The sequence below is a fragment of the Labeo rohita genome, chromosome 25, assembly GCF_022985175.1.
Source record: "Labeo rohita strain BAU-BD-2019 chromosome 25, IGBB_LRoh.1.0, whole genome shotgun sequence".
In the NCBI taxonomy this organism is placed as follows: Eukaryota; Metazoa; Chordata; class Actinopteri; order Cypriniformes; family Cyprinidae; genus Labeo; species Labeo rohita.
The window spans coordinates 28080881-28090546 of record NC_066893.1 but is presented as its reverse complement, the minus strand read 5'-3'; the positions used below and the strand labels follow the sequence as shown (position 1 = coordinate 28090546).

Here is a 9666-nt window from a genome sequence, read left to right as displayed (position 1 = left end):
TGAAGCTAAAACCATTATAGTAATGACAATTATGTGGGAAAATGTGTTTAATTGTCTTGAAAATAGAGTCACTTAATGGTCCTTAAAACAGGCTTCATTTAGTTTATGGAAAGTATAATTTGGGATGAAACGTGGTCCGGTCATGTTGTTGTGAAATTATCCCACATTGCCAAAATGTGAAACTTTTTTCAACATTTCCTATTAGATTGTAATGTCTCTTGCGTCATTCACTCAAGTAGCCCATATGAAGAAAGACGCTCTGTTTATGCAAAAAAACTTACTTAAACCTCAGGTCTGTTTGGCTGGTTTTCACACAGAGGTTCACAGAGTTGTCTGAACGAATCTTCTGTTCCTTCTGCTTCTCTACACAGGTGTACAAAATATAAAGTAACCAGCGTCCTGCTAAACTCGTTCTGACCTCGTTTTCAGTTTTATTCAAGTTCAAATGTTCTTGAAAGTGAAAACGTTGTGGTGATTCGCTCTTGCTAATTTCCTGATGTGTTGGGAATCCTATCAGGAAGTTAAAACAGCATAAAAAAAAGTCCCAGTATTTTGTCAAAAATGTGAGTTTCTTTTTCCATTTCATTTCACACAAACTTAAACTACAGCCAAGACGATGCAAAATGCATCAACAGTGAAATACATCAGTGTACTTTGAAAGAGTTTTCACCCCAAAAACGTCTAGTAAATTTCAAATAATAACACAGAAAGTAAACATAAGTAGCAATTCTGAAATTAAAATGCTTCTTGTAAAAACATACAAGCCCTCCTTCACGTACAACATGACTTAACAGTGACCTGACAAAACATGCAAACTGTCAGAAGACATTTGGGCACAAAACACACACCACAAGGATGTCGGAAGTTCAGCATGAGTTGGAAATAATGCAAATGTAAGAAAATCTCCACTCCCAACACGTTCCTGCATTAGAGAGAGACGGCTCAACCTGTGTGTACATGACTGCCACGACTAACAGTCAGCTTCTATTATTCATATGACTCCATGCGAGCTCGCATATATAACCTACAGTGCCTTAGAAGGAGAAGGAGGCAAAACTCAGACTGATGAGACGTCTGGCAAAGGATGCAAAGATGCATCTGAAAGAGCGACAGATGCAGAGTGACGCAAGTAAGTCACATCTGTGGTAAAAATACAGTGAATTCATCGCAATAGTGCCTATAAACCTCTCTCAGAACCAAGCAACCAGTTTTCACTGACTTGAGAGCCATACAATGAAACTATCACACATGTAAACAGACATACAAGCATGCATATCACACATAGATGCATGTAAACATGCATAAAACACATGCAAGCACACGTATCACAAATATAATCAGACATGTAAGCATGCAAGAATGCATATCACACATGTAAGCACGCATATCACTTGTATGTAAGAATGCATATCACACATGCAAATCACGCATACACGCATCACATATATCACACATGTAAGCATGCATATCACTCACACAGGCAAGCACACAAATCACAAATGTAAGAACGCATGTAAGCATGCATGTAAGAATGCATATCACACATGCATGCAAGCATGCATATCACTTGTATGTGTGATATGCATGCATTTAAGCATGCATATCACACATACAAGCACAAGTATCACAAATGTAAGCACGCATGTAAGAATGCATATCACGCATACATGCAAGCACGTATATCACACACAAGCGTGCACATCACTCACACAGGCAAGCACACATATTACACATGTATGAATGTTAGCATGTATATCATGCATGTAAGCATGCATATAACTCATGCAGGCAAGCAAACAAATCTCACATGCAAGCACACATATCACACTTTGATGCATGTATGCATGCATATCACACATGCAAGCACACATAACAAATGTGAGCATGCATGCAAGAATGCATATCACACATACATGCAAGCACACATATCACACGTGCAAATCATGCATACATGAATGTAAGCACACGTATCATGCATGTAAGCATGCATATCACTCACACAGGCAAGCACACATATCATGCATGCAAGCACACATATTAGGGATCGAATGATAACCGGTTTGACAATAAATCATGATAAAATTCCCCACGGTTAGTATTACCGTTTCATATTTTAATTATCAATAAACCATATTTGATTACCGTAATTTGATCAACTCAGGATAAATAAATACTATCCAGCATAAAGCAAAGTTAAAATAACAGTCTCATGTGTGCATAGCACACAGAGTAGTTTCATTTTGTGGCAGAAAAGCTGGGATTTAAAAGGATGATAAGGGAATTATACAAATGAATATATGAATGAACTAATTAAGTGAATGTACCTGTACCTCTGAAGCTCCTGACTGTCTTTGGAAAATTTTTGATGTCATTTTGTTTTCATCTTCGCTCCATGTAATATCTAATAAAGGCGTGCTCTTCATCGCAATGCTGCTTTGTCCACGGAAGTTACGGGAAACAGCTGTAACTTTGCTGTTTCAAAAGCGCCTCTTAGTCTCAGAGAGCAGATTTACAGAGAATTACATTTACATTCAGCTTGTGTGCAGTTTTTGTCTGGCTAAAATGGACCAAATTTGCATTGCGGATTCTACAGATTTAAACTCGGATAAGATATCTAGAATTATTTATGGAGCAGATAAAATACATGTCATTTAAAATCCTAACATCACTGGCAATGTTACTGTTTTAGTGTTTATGCAAACATTTTATTTGATGTTTGTTTTATTTGAGAAACAATCTGTGTGTCAGTACTTTTTGAACATTTCCAGCTCATTTTAATAATACCGTAATAATATTGATATTCGTGATAAGATATTTTCATACCGTTACATCCCTAATGCATATGTAAGCATGTATTTCATGCAAGTATGCATATAACTCACGCAGGCAAGCATGTCAGAACGCATATTACACATAGATGCACACATATCATGCATGCAAGCATGCATACATGCATGTAAAAATGCATACATGCAAGCATGCATATCACTCACACAGGCAAGCACACATCACACATGCATGCAAGAACGAATATCACACATACATTCAAGCATGCATATCACTCACGCATACACACATATCATGCATATCACCTGTGTAAGTGCACATATCACACATGCACACGTGTAAAAACATCACCCATGCATGCAAGCACACATTCATGCACACAAGCATGATTATCACGCATGTAAGCACTCATATCACGTATTGAAGCATTCACATCACAAATGCATACATCAGGCATACATGCAAGCACACATATCATGCTCCTCTATGATTATCTGTTGATGCTGATTGCCGATATACTCTCAGACAGCTGCTGCCACACATTCAGCAGTGGTGCTCATGAAGGTTTGAATCTGACTCAACTTCCAAGATGCTTCCAAAAGCATTTACAGAATGTATATGCATGTGTTTCTTAATGCAAACACTTATGACATTCGCTTTTGCAACCGGAGCCAAGCCTTACTGTTTGACTTTCAGCATAAACAGAAGCCAAGCTGACCGCAAAACCACTCACTCCACATTTACTGCAACAACATAATGAGTGTTTCACTTCAAACGGCGTGTGTACACTGCACACACTTTACCACACATCAGATCATATTCTGAGCACCATGAATCTTTTGTCTAATGTAATAATACCAGCTTTTAATGGATGCTAATTATAGCCATAATACACAAGGGTGTGTGTGTGTTTACATGTTTAAGCTCTCGCTATAAGCATCAGGGGTCAACAATTGTCAACAGCACTTTGGTGCCACTGAAAACCCTTTTCACCCATGTCCACATCACAACGTCACAGGGAAAACGAACAGTCTGCTTTTTCTGTTCAAGGTTATGTAACTTATGCCAAAACAAACAATATTACAGTCAATACAAAGGGCTTGGTGTATTTTTAAGGGTATAGATAGCTTAAGAGCCATTTTAATGCGGTTAAATGACCACAGAGAGCTAAAAACTCAAAGACGCATTCACAGACTTTAACACAAAAGAGCTGTGGCGCATTAAATTACTCTCCTCCGCTCTCCTTAAGTTACCGGTTGCCGTTTAACCCTTCCAAACACAACAAGAAACGCATTTAACTCAATAAAACTCAAATAGCAGTACTTACAAAACAATATGTGACCCTGGACCACAAAACCAGTCTTAAGTAGCACATGTATATTTGTAGCAATAGCCAAAAATACACTGTATGGGTCAAAATTATCGATTTTTCTTTTATGCCAAAAATCATTAGGATATTAAGTAAAGATCATGTTCCATGAAGATATTTTGTAATTTCCTACCGTAAATATATCAAAACTTAATTTTTGATTAGTAATATGCATTGCTAAGAGCTTCATTTGGACAACTTTAAAGGTGATTTTTTTCATATAGAAAAATAAGAGTTTAAGTATTATTAATGTTTTAAATATTAATAATATTTTTAGCTGTGTGTAAAAAAAAAAAAAAATTTTTTATTTTGCTTTTTAATAATAAAAATACAATTTTTATAATAAAATTTTTACATATTTTTAGTATTATTTGATTTTTAAAAATAAAAAACATTTATATAAAAAAAATATTTATTTTAGTTTTAGTACTTCGAATACTTTAACTGGAACCTATCTATTAATATGTTAAACTAGCTTTTATTGTTTATATCTTATAGTAATTTTATGTTATCTTGTTATTTTCTTAATTTATTTAAGGCTTTAACCCTTTGACGCATGACAATTACAGTGTAGATCTTTAAATACGATATTAAACCATTCAGATTGTCCTCCTCATATTTTTAATTATTTTTTGTAAGCATTTAAAATGGGCCACAGAAATCTACACCATGTATATAGGGTACCAGGGCATTTTTTTTAATGTAAATACAGTGGATTTTAGTACAGACACTACTTTTTGTAACAGCGTTTACTTAAAAAAACAACAACATAATTTTGTAAAAATAAAAGAATTTTTGATTTCGTGTCTTTCTGATTACACAATTCCAGCATATCAAAGGGTTAATAACATTAACGATTGTTAGAAATCTCCTAAAACTTCGACTCATATATATTTTTATAATTAGTATACGAAATTTTCCATGCAAAGCATTAAATAAGGTTTCTAAATGACTAAATAATGATATAAAACTGTCACTATGAAGTGTTCTTGTACACATCAGGACTGAACTGTGCTGGATTTGGGATGAAAACACTGCAAACGTGGCAGAGTTTCACTACTATAACCAGAGAGTATCCTTGTATCCTTGCATCATTTAGATTCGCTTTAGAATCCTGACAATTCAATACTCCACGTCTAAACGCATTAATGTATCCAGTAATAACGTATTAAGTAAAAATATATGCAAGCGGACATGATTGTATCGGTCTCTTACCTTCAAAACGAACTCCAGTCCGTCATTTCATGACAAACACAGCTGATGTGTTTCTCCATCGGGTTCCGCGTGTACATTCACATGTGATTACCGCATATAAACATCACAGGATCACAATCCGAGAGTGCTTCGCTCTTGAAGGGCACCAGCGCTGCTCATTACCGTGCAACGGGAAATTCTGCAGACCGGTTGCGACTTGTTGCTCAGCCTTGCGGTCGCCGATGGAGGCGTGGCTTCTTTAGTTAGCTCCGCCCCCGTCGTGGTGCTGCTGCAGTCGCTCTTCAAGCACGTGGACGGATGTACCTGCAAACCACTTGTGTAACAGCGCTTCCTCTCTTCCGTTCTGTATTTTTACATCCAAAAGCACTAAACAGATAATTGCACATGGCAAATATCATTTAACAATATGACACACATTGTATATGAAATGTGACCATGGACCACAAAACCAGTCATTAGGGTCAATTTTTTGAAATTGAGATTTATACATCATCTGAAAGCTGAATAAATAATCCTTCCATTGATGTATGGTTTGTTAGGATAGGAGAAGTAAAAAACAGGCCGAAATGCAACTATTTGAAAATCTGCAATCTGAGGGTGCAAAAAATTAAGTAAAATAAAATAAAAAATTGAGAAAACTGCCTCTAAAATTGTTCAAATTAAGCTCTTAGCAATGCATATTACTAATCAAAAAGTAAGTTGTGATATATTTACGGCAGAGTAGGAAATTTACAAAATATCTTCATGGAACATGATCTTTACTTAATATCCCAATGATCCCAACGATAATTTGTATTGTTGATACAATGTATTGTTGGCTATTACTATAAATCCACAGTTTTCCTGTGCAATAACGGTAAAAATATGTTCAATAGCACAAAATGTATTATTTATAATAATACTTATTATTTTATTTATTTTAATGTTTTTATTTATTTTATTTTTTGTTATATTATGATGTTTATTATTTTATTATTATTATTTATTTATTTACAATTATTTATTATTTAATAGAATAAATAAGCTTTCCATTGATGTATGGTTAGGATAGGACAATATTTGGCTTAGATATAACTATTTTAAATATCTGGAAACTGAGGATGCAAAAAATCTAAATTTTGAAAAAAAATGTAATCGCCTTTAAAGTTGACCAAATGAAGTTCTTAGCAATGCATATTACTAATAAAAAAATTAAGTTTTGATAAATTTATGGTAGCAAATTTACAAAATATCTTCATGGAATATGATCTCTACTTAAAATCCAAGAAAAAACACAAGAAAAAATGTTCCCAGCAAGTGAACAGCGCCGACTGCAGGCAGTTACCCGGATGAGCCTGTGTTATTAGTTTTTACCGGTTGTTATCAGGGTTGCCAGGTTTTTATTACAAAACCCGCCCAATTGCTACTTAAAACTACCCCAAAATTAGCCCAGTCAGATTTTGAGGGGGGTCCCTTTGTTAAAAATTTGATTCGCCTTTAATGTTGTCCAAATGAAGCTCTTAGCAATGCATATTACTAATCAAAAATTAGTTTTGATATATTTATGGTAGGAAATTTACAAAATATCTTCATGGAATATGATCTCTAATTAATCTCCAAGTGATTTTTGCCATTAAAGAAAATACACGTTTTTTGTCGAGGTACCCCTGGTAAATTGGCATTTCAGGGGCGTTGGGGTCGCTTCAACCCGTGGACATCAAAAACTACCCAAGGCAACAATACAAGTAACCCGATTCCGTGGGAAAACCGCAGATTTGGCAACGCTGGTTGTTATCATTGAATAACATACCTTGGAATGTGGTGACTGACCAATCAGAATCGAGTACTTCACAAAGCCCTGTAATAAAGGGAAATAACGAGAAGAATAACTTGCAGTAAATGATAAAACTGTCTGCAATATAAACCAGTGTGCTCATAATTAAGATAATACTTTATATTAAAAATAATATGGTAAAATGCATCCATTTGCAATATCAAGCAGCAAAACCAGCTGCTTTGTACAGCTAAAAATAGCTGGACGTGGATGAGAACGGAAACTAGACCCATAAAACCCACAAATGGCCGCGCCCGCTCTTACGGGAACAAAGAGGCGGATGCGGTTAATATGCATATGTAAACAATACAGATATTGTGGTGCTATGGTACTATTGTAAGTGCAATATAAATGCTGTAACATGCTAAAAGAATGTGGCAATCATTTAGTGCAGTGGTATATACAGTAAATTCATTGTACCGTCTGTCATCAAGCAGTTTTATCAAATCTTTGCATATTCTTGCGAGGCATTATAAACAGAGCACAGTGTTTTAGATTCACAGCGGATTCCTGCGAGTCTCATACAGTGGGCTGTTTGTGTTCGGCACACCACGAGCACGCGCCTTGAATTCTAATCGCGCACGTGCCTCGCATATAAAGGGGCAAAACATCACGAGGGCTTCACAAGCTCTTACACACACTCTTTACGTGTTGATCGTTTTTAATATTGAACAAACGTTACAAGGCGTGTGAAATTAGCTTTAATAGATTTGGCGAACATCAACACTTATTTTCAGTGAACACCATTGCGTTCATGTTGTCTTCTGTGTTTCTGTAAGAGGTTGAATCTCCTTCAGCACTCACGCGGGGTTCCCATGGCAACTGCTGAATCCTCAAGTACTCGCGGCTTTTTATTCCCGCGCTGGTCACCTGATGGCGCGAAGCTGGGCCAACAGCACAACGCTGAAAAGTACCTCAGAGGCCGTAAAGTGATTTTCAAAAAGGAAAACGTCTTTCACTGTTTTAAATGATAAATGTTTATGATGTGAACTCGGTTTTTACATAACTCTCCACAGGTTTGAGTTATTTCCCAAGATGTTAAATGTTAAATATGCTTTTGGACGTGGAAGAAACAAGACTGCTGTCAAGGACGAGGTACTTCATACACCATTTTTATATGGGTACAACTTCCTCTGTCTAATAACTTGGATGGTTACAGAACTGAACACATTTGGTCCTTATTACGTTTTATTTATACACGTACAGTACGTTTATTAAGCTACATTGTCTTAAGATCTTATAACGAAATATGAAAATAGTATTTTCAGTGTTTGATGCAGATACACCAAATTGTCAACTATTTAATCGACTGTACACCATCCCCTCGTAAGTTAAAAATGGCGTTCATACACCGATACAATCAAGAACTTCCTGTCATACGAACTAGGGAACACAATTTCTGTTAATGATCTCGAATCATTAACTAGCCAAAAATACAGTGTCCTAAAAGCATTTAAAAGACAGCCCTCTGCTGGCCAAAGCCTTGTAATACAATTCCTGGTATTGATTTGGTCTGTGTAGATTATGTAAGTATTTATTTATTTTTGGTAAAATAAGTGTGGATACAGAAAACGAGAAATTAAACATTTTCTTAGATCTTCTACTCTGCATTTCTTATATGAGATGAAGCCTTTTTCCTATGGCATTTCCCCAAATTAACCAAATGTAGCCTATAAACATAACAATATACACTACCAGTCAAAGGAGTTTCTTCTGCTCACCAAGCCTGCATTCATTTGATCCAAAGTACAGCAAAAACAGTAAAATGTTGAAATTATTTTTTTACTATTGAAAATAACTTTTTTTATTTTAATATATTTTAAAATGTAATTTATTCCTGTGATCAAAGCTGAATTTTCATCATCATTACTCCAGTCTTCAGTGTCACATGATCCTTCAGAAATCATTCTAATATGCTGATTTGCTGTTCAAGAAATATTTATTATCAATATTTAAAACAGTTGAGTATTTTTTCCCCAGGATTCTTTGATGAATAGAGAGATCCAACAACGAGGATTTAAAATAAAAAACTTTAGTATCAGTTTACACTATATCATTCAAAAGCTTGGAGTCAATGTTTTTAATACTTTAATTTAGCAAGGATGCTTTAAATTAATCAAGCTTAAGCTTAAGCATTAAGCTTTGAAATCACAGGAATAATTTTAAAATTTAAAACAATTTTAAAATTTTCAAATATTCAGAAAAATAGTAAAATGAATTAGTAAAAACAGTTTACAATTTTACTGTACTCTGGATCAAATAAATGCAGGCTTGATGAGCAAAAGAAACTTAATTAAAAAACATTAAAAATCTTACTGTTCAAAAACTTTTGACTGCTATATATGTATCTATATACACACACACACACACACACATATATACATACACACATACATATATACATACATATATATACATACATATATATATATATATACACATACACACTCCTATATACATACACATACATATACACACACAC

At 34.9% G+C, this 9666-nt stretch overlaps 1 protein-coding gene across 1 annotated transcript in view; it reads right to left on the bottom strand.

The window, feature by feature from the left end:
- LOC127156865 (GRAM domain-containing protein 2A) overlaps window positions 1-5593 on the bottom strand; it is a 42100-nt gene extending 36507 nt beyond the window's left edge. Inside the window, exon 1 of the mRNA XM_051099978.1 lies at window positions 5372-5593. The gene's annotated coding sequence lies outside the window, so the exon portion shown is untranslated. The remainder of the gene's footprint in view (window positions 1-5371) is intronic.
- Between the last annotated feature and the right edge of the window lie 4073 nt (window positions 5594-9666).